Source organism: Carassius auratus, unplaced genomic scaffold (genome assembly GCF_003368295.1).
Source record: "Carassius auratus strain Wakin unplaced genomic scaffold, ASM336829v1 scaf_tig00011011, whole genome shotgun sequence".
Classification (NCBI taxonomy): Eukaryota; Metazoa; Chordata; class Actinopteri; order Cypriniformes; family Cyprinidae; genus Carassius; species Carassius auratus.
The window spans coordinates 17,247-30,756 of NW_020524161.1; the positions used below are offsets into that span (position 1 = coordinate 17,247).

The window sequence follows — 13,510 nt, forward strand, 5'->3', positions numbered from 1 at the left end:
TCAGAACTGGATAGGTAATTACAAAAGATCACAAATGACTAATGCTTCGTCTGAGCCCCGGCCATCAAAGGCCAAAGTTCACATTAGAGAGCTGTCGGATTACAATCTTTTTTATAGGGACATATTCAAAAACAAAGGTGAGAAACAAAATTTAAAGACTTAAAAAGTTTAAAAGTTTTATTTTTTTATACTAAATTGTTTCTTTTCATACATGGTGGCCTTGTTGACATAAGGTTTATGAGGTTTCATGAAACGTCATGAAACAGATTTTTCATGATCGTATTTGGGAAGTACTTCACTCACACAAATTGCATTCATCAGTTTAAGAATGCTGAGTGTAATGAAAAGAATCATCAGGGCATCTACTTTACACGTTATCTTGTTTTTACAGAGTTTTTACAGATAAATGGTTTTCACAACCCAAGTACTGATTGTCGTTGTATGAATTTACTTTAAAAAGGAGATGCTGACTAATGCGTTACGTTTTCTGTGCATCTATTTTTTCTTCAGGCACAATGAATGATATTAAGGGCAGGTGGGCCACATTGGGGGAAGATGCAAAGCAGAAATACATTCAAGAGGCAGCAGCACTGAGGGCACATGGGCAGGCACAGGACACTAAACCCTGAGGTGAGGGATGCCCGAATTAAAATGCACTTAAAGAAGCTGAAGTTAGGGGTTCATTTGCTAAGCATTAGTGGTATTCTTAAAGTATTAGATGGAAGGATGATCAACAGCAATTGTGGTGTGTGCAGAACATTGTGTTAGACAACTGGATTGTTTATCTCTTTTATTATAATTTCAAATGAGTTTGTTACAAAAAAATATTCCAGCTGATTTTTGTTTACAAGGCTATCAACATCAAATATTCTCACATTGAAGAAATTGTCAAAGACTCATACCACCATATCAAACTTGAAGCAGCTGAAGAAAAAAGTGGTCATGAGGTTTGTTAAATTAAAATGTAGTTACCCCTCTGTTTCAGGTTTGATTTACATCCATTTCTTAAACGAAAAACCCAGAGTTTTCCTAAAGATCTGAGATGAATTGATGTACAATACCCACATATTCCTTTGGCAACAGTTAAAAATGAACAAGCTGCCTTTGAGATGTTGCTTTAAATATAGTGATGAGTATGATTTAAACTAACTGGCTTGACTTTCAAAATATTTGTGTTTTTTCTTTGGTAGATGGAGGCAATTTGTGCTGTGTCTGCCACGTCCATTTTGATGATAAGAAGAAGAATGCAAGAAAGAAGTGGCATTCATGGTCTCAGTGCACAGTGTGCCAATCATGGTCACACACAGCACGTGGCTTTAAAAAGAACATGTGCGTTCACTGCAAATGTGAAGACACCATGCTAACACCCTGAAGATGTATCTTGTTACTTGTTTGAGTTGTTTTCACTGTGTTGACGGCCCCCAACCCATCCATACAAACACACACACACAATACATACATATGCTGCAAATTTATTGTAATGACCACACTTCACACGTAAGAAGAAAATTGTGATCTTTTTGTTATTTTCATTCACGCCAATTTTATTTATTATTGTTGTTTGTTGGCACCATCAATGTGTTCTCCTTTATACAGGACTTATGTGGGGAACAATAAAGTTATATTGTACTGAATTGAGTCTACATGTTTATATATATATATATATATATATATATATATATATATATATATATATATATATATACACCTGTTTCATCATTGGTTCAGTAGGGCTGGGTTTTAGCAAGGACCTCACCTTAATATTCACAACAGTGGGTCAGAGTATGATTTCATGTTATGATTAGATGCTTCACATAACTTTATATTTTTCACAGTTTTGCTGTCAGTAGGAGATGCTTGGCAAAAAAATATATTGAAAAGATGGTTACTGGTACTTGTAGAAACTTTGGTATACAGCTGAACACTACAATTTATTTATTTTAAATTTAAATGGTTTATATGGCATTGCTTACTTCCACTCTGAAGTATTTTCTTCACAATTACTGTTACGCTTTTATTTTAATGATAAACATTTAAGAGAAAATGTGAAGGGTATCAATTGTTTCTCCTTGGATTCAGATAAATAAAGTTTATTGTCAGTTTATGTGAGGGAGGACTGGCGTGTTCCACTTTTGTTTGCAGTTGTCTGCCGTGGGTAGACTACATTTCAATTCAAAGTGCTGTCGGTCAATTATATATATATATATATATATATATATATATATATATATATATATATATAATTAATTATACATTTTAAATCTGATTAGTTTATCTGGTTTGCAAATTAGGGTTGTAAAATTATATATTTACTGAACATATAAAATATCTAGTATAGCCAAACTATTAATTACATTGCATCTAGATGAATGCAAAGAAATTAATTGACAAGCTTTCAAACATGCTTTTTAAATGACACATGAGTTTTGGTAACATGGACAGAGAAAACATTTAATGATCTTCTGCTCAGAAACCTTGTAAAAACTTTAACTTTTACCAGCCATTACCAGCAATCTTCAAATTATCTTTTTTTATGTTCAACATAAGAAAGCAACTCATACAGGTTTGGAATGACATGAGGGTTAGTAAATGCTGACAGAATTTTCATTTTTGGGGGAACCATCCCATAATTAGATTTGCCACATGTGAACCAAACAGAAATGCAAAATGAGTCTCTCTCTGTGTGTGTGTGTGCGGACAGGGTATTTGTCATGTTGTGGGTTCATAAATCTGTTTACAAAGTCAGAAACAAACAAACAAGCAAATAGCTTCTTTTTATATAGGCTATGGCTATTGAGCCTTCAAATAGCTCTCTGAAACTACACCCGAGATGGCTTGTGCATGTGAAATGAGAAAATTAAAACTTTGTCGTAGAGCTAAACCACATACATTGTTAGAAAGGTCTTGACCCAGAGAGTAACATATGTAAGTATGAGGATTCTACATGGCTCCTGTTTTGAAATACTGACCTTTGAAACATCACCTTGGTGCATATTTGAAGGCTTATAATAAAGCAATAAAAAGGGCTACACACATGGGGCCAACTGTTATAGAGAGCACTTGTCCTCATTTAAGATGTGAATATAGTCAACAGCTTGGGATATTGTCAAATCTGGTTAAAAGTAATTTGAACCCATTTAAAATTTAGACATTTAAAATCTGATTACATAGATATGTTTACAATCCGCCTAAACTCCACACTGTACTCTCAACTCACTATTTGCAATATCCAATTCTAAGAAATACACGAATTTTTTTAAAACTACAATTCCCTATAGCTACTCAGTGCAGCTTGATACAAATCAAGCACTGCAGTTGTAGTATCTGGTTTGCAAATTAGGGTTGGAAATAGGGTTGTAAAAAGATATATCTACTGAATATATCAAATATCTAGTACAACCAATCTATTAATTACACTGCATCTAGATGATTTACGTTAAGAAAATCGAAATATATTTGTTTATTTAAGACTTTTTAGCCGAAATGTAGAACGCGCAAACCCCGCCCACAACACAATGCACTTCCGTAACCTTCTGCTACCAACAATGTATTTCTCTGAATCGAAGGAGAAATGTGCAAAAGTTATATTAACATATCTTATTGTTGAGTTATCTGTTTGTTGTTGTTTTTTCGTGGACAAATGTTGAATTCATCATTTTAAAAAAAGTGTCTTGTGAATAAAATACTTTTGGGCGGAAGTACGTTATGCAAGCCACGTGGTTTCAGCGATAGCAGCGTAACCACCATGGAAACGAACAACGAACAAACTAAATGTAATATACATTCACTGAAAGAAGAAAGTGAAAATAAAACGAAAACAGCCAATGGGAAGAAGAGAAAAAATGTGTTAAATTACATAGGCTTGGATCTGGAGAATTTCAAGCAAATAACAGTTATGTAGCAACCTACATGTGGCACACTGTCACATACGGATTATGACTGTAAATTCATTGTATGTTATTTATTAAGTAAATTACTTTTCATTGACTTTAAATGTGCTGTGAATAAGTGCAGAGCACCATGGCTGAAAACATGGCTGTAACTCATAGATTCAATACACCTCTATGTTCCCTTTTATTTTATGTTTTTACAACTTAAAGTTGCTTCAGAGGATTCAAGATCCAATAATTTATTTTCATTTCAACTCAGTCAAAGGGGATTTTGATGGTGAGCTCACAAAAAACAAAACACCTCCCACACATTGACCACATTTGTACATCACAGTAAATAACACATTACATTATGGTAAACACATTTTTTTTTTTAGATTAGATTAGATTCAACTTTATTGTCATTATGCAGAGTACAGTACAGAGCTAATGAAATGCAGTTAGCATCTAACCAGAAGTGCAGGAATATAGTGTTTTATATACATAAAAGTGCAGATTAAGTAAAGCTATGATATACAGAATGTACAGTGGAGTTGCTATATACAATATTGATCAGAGTATATACAGAATATAAATATGAATGCAATGTAGGGATTGTATGTACATTATGAACAGAGCAATGAAGGATTATATATATGTTATGAACAGCAGGAACGTGAGAACAGTGGTAATAAATGCAGTTGGATGAGTGTGCAAAAATATTGTTGAACAATGTATTCTATGCAAAATAACAGTAGTGCAATATTTTTTATATAAATATTTTACTGTGCTTGTACAGTAACAATTATAGACAGTTTATTTTTTAATTTTGTACTCATACAGACAGACTAGTGGGGATATGTATGCTTAAATACAGTGCCTAAGCTTTAAAATAGATCAGACCTAGTAAAACAACATGTCTGCACAAGTAATGCAGTAAAGTAATTATATTATATTATATTATAATACCTTGAATGAGAGCAGCTTACTGCAGTCCTAAATATTTAAGGAAAACATAGATTTATGAGAGGAATAGTGATCTTTTTTCACAAGTTTAATTAATATTTCATGGACTCGAATGAAATTCTGCAACAATGATTAACCTCGAGGCTTTGAGCTGTCAAGATGTGATAGCAGGTATTCCTCTACATCCTTTTCATCAACAAACACGTGGGTTCTGTGTAATGGATCAACCGCACTTGTACCAGAGCTTTGCTTCCTCACAAGGCCAAAGTTGGCATCCAATGTGACAATCATATCTCCATCCGCCTGGAAAACAAACACTTACAGTAACACTGGTTTTGTACCCGCACCAGGTTTATACATTTATACTATTACTATTCTATTACAATACTACATACACAAATTAACTTTTAAGTTTGATATTAATTCAGATTTTATTTCTATGCCATTAATTTAATCAAACAAGAACCACGCTGGAATTATAACCAACCTTTGGACATGCTGGGCATATGGTTCCATCATTTAATTGTGCAAATATCAACCAAACTTCTTTGTCGGAAGTGGTGATGCCTAAAATGGGATATGGGGTGTTGCAAAAACCCTCAACAGAAACCTGACACTCCAGTGACAGAGAAACAACAAGCTCTAGCAGAGGGATGGAGAAGGCTGTCTGTCTGGGGCTTGTGGGCTGTTGCTGGTCAGAGCCCATATCTCAGCAGAGTACAGGTTTGTGGTTCACACGCACACATGGTGACTGTAACGGTGCAGAGCCGTCCTGCCAAATATAAAGAGGAAAATAACATAAAAACATAACCTAGTAGTACTATAGAGACCACCATATCAGTATAAATTAAATTAAATGTATGCATTTAGCAGACGCTTTTATCCAAAGCGACTTACAGTGGATTCAGGCTATACATTTTTACCTATCATAATAGTATATAAACTATAACTATCATGACTTTTTTTTTTTATTGCGTCACAAATTTGATTAATTCCTTAAAAGAAATCATTACTCCACATGTAATAGGATTGAATTCCTTAACCTGTCAATAAAATTAAATACATTAAGATTTTGTATCAGGTAAAATGACAAACCTGTGCTGACAATGATCTTCATGCTCTTGTGTACACAGCATGGGTGCCATGGCCTTCAGGTAAATATGAGAATAACCCCAGGGAGGATGGCTCATAGTAAACATTCTGTAAGAAAGATGGATAGCTCTAATGTTTTTAAAACAACGAACTTGTGACACTAACAGTTGATGCTGCATAGTGCTAAAACAATTTGAAGTATCTAATGAATCTGTTGACATTACTGTGAGTTTGCTGTCTGTATGCAAATATAGCAATAGCAATGTAAGACTGTATGCTATTGTTCTTACATTCCACTTTTCAGGAAGATGCAGTGAATTTCTGTGAATCCTCTTCAGGCAAACCTCACAGAACACTGCAGTGGAGCTGCACTCAATGCACCTATAATCAGCATGTTCTCGGCAGACAGCACACTGGGTAGTGATCTGTGCTGAACATTCAAACGACACCTTAAGCATCTCATCCTAGACTGCATCCCAGGCATGAAGCTCTCTCTTCTTTGCCTTACTGTATGCGCTCTCAGAACAGCTCTGTGTCACATCATCAGGTTCAGCCGGTTGAGATGTAATAGAAGGGTCTGAAGAGTGGGTCTGTTTGTAGCTGGGCTGGGGAAGACCTTGACTGAGGTAAGAAAACTTCGCAGGGCCAGCGATAGACCTCCTCACCAACTTAATTTTAACGTTCCTGAAACGTGGGGTCATCTTAAGTGCTTTTCCCATATCTGAAATAAAATATTTGACAATTATTACATAAAGCAAAGTGCAACCCGTACCGTACTTCTTATCACAGCCTAAAAGACAGAAACACATGAGTGAAAATGGGATGCAGTCAGATGAGGGATATTTGGTGCGATAGTTAGATACAGCTAGCTAGATATATAGATTGCAAGATAGATAGATAGATAGATAAATACACATAGAGCTAGATAGATTATATAAATAGATACACAGCTAGCTAGCTATATATATAAACTGCTAAAAAAAAATAAAGGGAACACTTGTGGGTTATATTGTGTTGTTAAGTATTCCCTTTATTTTTTTGAGTAGGTATATAGATAGAAAGACAGATCCAAAGCCTCCTGATATAGGATCAAATCCAGCCAAGCTTGGTTCAAACCCACAGAACTTTATTTTACACTCTAGTCAAGATCCCAAGGTTTCCAAACAGCCGTAAAATACGTCTTGTGTTTAATATTTCTCTCAAGTCAATATGGGTTACATTAGTCCAATGATCTGGCTTCAGTGAGGCGTTATCGAGCATACACAATATAAGCCGGTATGAGTGTAAAAAGTCATTTTGACAGTTTAACTAGAAACTTAATTCCCCCATTAGCTTCAGGCGTAAATACAAACTCATATTAGCAACATTAATGCTCACATAATAAAGCATGCAAGGTTAACGTAACGACAGGCTAATAACGTAATATTGTCTAGCGATAACGTTTGCAGATACATCGCAATACGGTTATCTCATATCAACAATCATGACACGCAATACGAGTGTATGTATTGTTTTCCATTACAGTTTAAATGCTCATTTTTATAATTTTAATAGTCTTACCTGAAAATATTAAGCAGGAAATATCGCAACGTTCCCGCATTCGTCCAGTAGACTTCCGATTACCGGTGAGCAGGAATTCTGGGATTGGATCTGGAGTCTTCTCTTGTATATTTGTTGGTGATCAACCATTTGGATGGATGATCACGGCCTTCTGAGCCTACTAGTAGGCACAGGAGGCCCCTCCCGGCCCATTTCTATGGGCTGATAACCGCTGATAACGCCCCATTCAATCGAGTGATAACGTTCGAATCGGGTGTCTAAATCAACCGAGTCGCGAACAGGCTCCGAAGTGCCGATCTAAATCAACCGAGTCGCGAACAGGCTCCGAAGTGCCGATCTGAATCAACCGAGTCGCGAACAGGCTCCGAAGTGCTGATCTAAATCAACCGAGTCGCGAACAGGCTCCGAAGTGCCGATCTAAATCAAACGAGTTGCAAACAGGCTCCGAAGTATCTGAAAACTTCGACCAAGGAATGTAAAAAATGAATGCATTTTAATATAGTAAAAATAATTAAGATTGATCTTCCTCTATATTATATTAACATCCGAGCAATTCACCATAAGATCACCTTTACACTGTAAAATAAAAACACTATATTTCAGTCTATATTAATAACCTCTATGTAAAAAAACATAGAATACCGTTCTTACCAAATTCATTCAACACGTTATTAAATCATAATTCGTTTTTAAACACTTACAGGAACTTTCAGAGCTGATTTCAAAGTTACTGCGTTTATAAAACAACTCTATGAAAGACTCAGATCACGTATCTAAAAATAAATCGCTATAGTAAAAGAGAAATAATAAAAGGAGTGAAGTTTTCTACTGTTCTGCTGTGTTTGGTCCTCACGCGCGTCTGACGCTCCGTGGCGCGTCTCCGCCCCTCACACGCGTGTTTACAGCACTAAATTAATCATCTGTGCTAATTATTATACATTTACTTCATTGTCAGCTTCAGGTACTTCATTTATTATTGTTCAATGAACTGTTTGAAAGAAAAAAAGGTTGTACTTCAGCAGGTGATTATAGATCAACAGCGTCACCTGCTATTGACACGCGGCTATTGATAGTAATGCTACAGTCAAAAATCATTAATATTTCAAACTTATCAAAATAAAATGTATAAAATAATGGTTTCTGTTTTAATTTTCCTTTAAAATATCATTTATTTCTGTGATCAAAAAAAAAACATAATAAATCATTCTGATCCCAAACTCTGACCAGTGTGTGTCTGTGTGTGTGTGTGTGTGTGAGTGGCACTTACACACTAATCCCCACAATAATCAACATGTTAAATACTCATCTGAAGAGGAAACAATGTTGCATCATAATAAAAGGATGTGTGACGTACACTTTTCTGTAAACTGAGCCAAACATTTTTTCACTGATTTAGGGTAGAGTAAGAATATTTACTGTATTGCGCAAGTTAGTTCATATTTAGATATAATTTTATATGCAATATTACCTTTTCTTTCATCATCATCTTTAAGAGTTCATGATAATTTATGTTCAACTTTATTTCTCAGTTGATTAATCCATCCACAATTCATAAAACACAACACATGCAACTGAGGTACAAGAAGTATTAACTTCCAAAAGTCATTGAAATCAATTAAAAATCACATCGTCAGGTTAAAAAAAAGCCTCAGGTCCAATATTCATTTATCACAAATTAACTGTTTGACAAACACTTCATGCTCTGATGTCCAGATCTTAATTTTAAAAAATCACAAACAGGCTCCGAAGTCCCGATCAGAATCAACCGAGTCGCGAACACGCTCCGAAATGGCGATCTGAATCAACCGAGTCGCGAACAGGCTCCGAAGTGCCGATCTAAATCAACCGAGTCGCGAACAGGCTCCGAAGTGCCGATCTAAATCAACCGAGTCGCGAACAGGCTCCGAAGTGCCGATCTAAATCAACCGAGTCGCGAACAGGCTCCGAAGTGCCGATCTAAATCAACCGAGTCGCGAACAGGCTCCGAAGTGCCGATCTGAATCAACCGAGTCGCGAACATGCTCCGAAGTGCCGATCTGAATCAACCGAGTCGCGAACAGGCTCCGAAGTGCCGATCTGAATCAACCGAGTTGCAAACAGGCTCCGAAGTATCTGAAAACTTCGACCAAGGAATGTAAAAAATGAATGCATTTTAATATAGTAAGAATAATTAAGATTGATCTTCCTCTATATTATATTAACATCCTTTTAACGAGCAATTCACCATAAGATCACCTTTACACTGTAAAAAACACTATATTTCAGTCTATATTAATAACCTCTATGTAAAAAAACATAGAATACCGTTCTTACAAAATTCATTCAACACGTTATTAAATCATAATTAGTTTTTTAAACACTTACAGGAACTTTCAGAGCTGATTTCAAAGTTACTGCGATTATAAAACAACTCTGTGAAAGACTCAGATCACGTATCTAAAAATAAATCGCTATAGTAAAAGAGAATTAATAAAAGGAGTGAAGTTTTCTACTGTTCTGCTGTGTTTGGTCCTCACGCGCGTCTCCGCCCCTCACACGCGTGTTTACAGCACTAAATTAATCATCTGTGCTAATTATTATACATTTACTTCATTGTCAGCTTCAGGTACTTCATTTATTATTGTTCAATGAACTGTTTGAAAGAAAAAAAGGTTGTACTTCAGCAGGTGATTATAGATCAACAGCGTCACATGCTATTGACATGCGGCTATTGATAGTGATGCTACAGTCAAAAATCATTAATAATTCAAACTTATCAAAATAAAATGTATAAAATAATGGTTTCTGTTTTAATTTTCCTTTAAAATATCATTTATTTCTGTGATTTAAAAAAAAACATAATAAATCATTCTGATCCCAAACTCTGACCAGTGTGTGTGTGTGTATGTGTGTGTGTGTGTGTGTGTGAGTGGCACTTACACACTAATCCCCACAATAATCAACATGTTAAATACTCATCTGAAGAGGAAACAATGTTGCATCATAATAAAAGGATGTGTGACGTACACTTTTCTGTAAACTGAGCCAAACATTTTTTCACTGATTTAGGGTAGAGTAAGAATATTTACTGTATTGCGCAAGTTAGTTCATATTTAGATATAATTTTATATGCAACATTACCTTTTCTTTCATCATCATCTTTAAGAGTTCATGATAATTTATGTTCTACTTTATTTCTCAGTTGATTAATCCATCCACAATTCATAAACACAACACATGCAACTGAGGTACAAGAAGTATTAACTTCCAAAAGTCATTGAAATCAATTAAAAATCACATCGACAGGTTAAAAAAAAGCCTCAGGTCAAATATTCATTTATCACAAATTAACTGTTTGACAAACACTTCATGGTCTGATGTCCAGATCTTAATTTTAAAAAATCACAAACAGGCTCCGAAGTCCCGATCAGAATCAACCGAGTCGCGAACACGCTCCGAAATGGCGATCTGAATCAACCGAGTCGCGAACAGGCTCCGAAGTGCCGATCTAAATCAACCGAGTCGCGAACAGGCTCCGAAGTGCCGATCTGAATCAACCGAGTCGCGAACAGGCTCCGAAGTGCCGATCTAAATCAAACGAGTCGCGAACACGCTCCGAAGTGCCGATCTAAATCAACCGAGTCGCGAACATGCTCCGAAGTGCCGATCTGAATCAACCAAGTCGCGAATAGGCTCCGAAGTGCCGATCTGAATCAACAGAGTCGCGAACAGGCTCCGAAGTGCCGATCTAAATCAACCGAGTCGCGAACATGCTCCGAAGTGCCGATCTGAATCAACCGAGTCGCGAATAGGCTCCGAAGTGCCGATCTGAATCAACAGAGTCGCGAACATGCTCCGAAGTGCCGATCTGAATCAACCGAGTCGCGAACATGCTCCGAAGTGCCGATCTGAATCAACCGAGTCGCGAACAGGCTCCGAAGTGCCGATCTGAATTAACCGAGTTGCAAACAGGCTCCGAAGTATGAAAACTTCGACCAAGGAATGTAAAAAATGAATGCATTTTAATATAGTAAGAATAATTAAGATTGATCTTCCTCTATATTATATTAACATCCTTTTAACGAGCAATTCACCATAAGATCACCTTTACACTGTAAAAAAAACACTATATTTCAGTCTATATTAATAACCTCTATGTAAAAAGACATAGAATACCGTTCTTACCAAATTCATTCAACACGTTATTAAATCATAATTCGTTTTTTAAACACTTACAGGAACTTTCAGAGCTGATTTCAAAGTTACTGCGTTTATAAAACAACTCTATGAAAGACTCAGATCACGTATCTAAAAATAAATCGCTATAGTAAAAGAGAATTAATAAAAGGAGTGAAGTTTTCTACTGTTCTGCTGTGTTTGGTCCTCACGCGCGTCTGACGCTCCGCGGCGCGTCTCCGCCCCTCGCACGCGTGTTTACAGCACAAAATTAATCATCTGTGCTAATTATTATACATTTATTTCATTGTCAGCTTCAGGAACTTCCCTTATTATTGTTCAATGAACTGTTTGAAAGAAAAACAGGTTGTACTTCAGTGTCTCTGCAGGTGATTATAGATCAACAGCGCCACATGCTATTGACACGCGGCTATTGATAGTGATGCTACAGTCAAAAATCATTAATAATTCAAACTTATCAAAATAAAATGTAAAATAATGGTTTCGTGTTTTAATTTTCCTTTAAAATATCATTTATTTTCTGTGATTTAAAAAAAAACCATAATAAATCATTCTGATCCCAAACTCTGACCAGTGTGTGTCTGTGTGTGTGTGTGTGTGTGAGTGGCACTTACACACTAATCCCCACATAATCAACATGTTAAATACTCATCTGAGAGGAAACAATGTTGCATGATAATAAAAGGATGTGTGACGTACACTTTCTGTAAACTGAGCCAAACATTTTTCTTCACTGATTTAGGGTAGAGTAGAATATTTACTGTATTGCGCAAGTTAGTTCATATTTAGATATAATTTTATATGCAATATTACTTTTCTTTCATCATCATCTTTAAGAGTTCATGATAATTTATGTTCAATTTTATTCTCAGTTGATTAATCCATCCACAATTCATAAAACACAACACATGCAACTGAGGTACAAGAAGTATTAACTTCCAAAAGTCATTGAAAATCAAGTTAAAAATCACATCGTCAGGTTAAAAAAAAGCTCAGGTCAATATTCATTTATCACAAATTAACTGTTTGACAAACACTTCATGCTCTGATGTCCACATCTTAATTTTAAAAAAATCACAAACAGGCTCCGAAGTCCCGATCAGAATCAACCGAGTCGCGAACACGCTCCGAAATGGCGATCTGAATCAACCGAGTCGCGAACAGGCTCCGAAGTGCCGATCTAAATCAAACCGGTCGCGAACAGGCTCCGAGTGCCGATCTAAACAACCGAGTCACTAACACTCCGACGTAGTGCCGATCTGAATCAACCGAGTCGCGAAATAGGCTCCGAAGTGCCGATCTGAATCAACAGAGTTCGCGAACATGCTCCAAGAGTGCGATCTGAATCAACCGAGTCGCGAACATGCTCCGAAGTGCCGATCTGAATCAACCGATGGTCGCGACAGGCTCCGAAGTGCGATCTGAATTAACCGAGTTGCAAACAGGCTCCGAAGTATCTGAAAACTTTCGACAGGAATGTAAAAAATGAATGGCATTTAATATAGTAAGAATAATTAAGATTGATCTTCCTCTATATTATATTAACATCCTTTTAACGAGCAATTCACCATAAGATCACCTTTACACTGTAAAAAAAAACACTATATTTCAGTCATTATTAATAACCATCTATGTAAAAAAACATAGAATACCGTTCTTACCAAATTCATTCAACACGTTATTAAATCATAATTCGTTTTTAAACACTTACAGGAACTTTCAGAGCTTGATTTTCAAGTTACTTGCGTTATAAAACAACTCTATGAAAGACTCAGATCACGTATCTAAAAATAAATCGCTATAGTAAAAGAGAAATAATAAAAGGAGTGAAGTTTTCTACTGTTCTG

General features: G+C 36.0%; 1 long non-coding RNA gene across 1 annotated transcript; it reads right to left on the bottom strand.

The window, feature by feature from the left end:
* Positions 1-5,963: 5,963 nt before the first annotated feature.
* Positions 5,964-7,535, bottom strand: LOC113072926 (uncharacterized). The gene is made up of 3 exons (XR_003280406.1): positions 7,488-7,535; positions 6,218-6,648; positions 5,964-6,035 (listed from the first exon to the last, which is right to left on the bottom strand). It is a non-coding gene; the product is annotated as an uncharacterized LOC113072926 (long non-coding RNA).
* Positions 7,536-13,510: the final 5,975 nt, after the last annotated feature.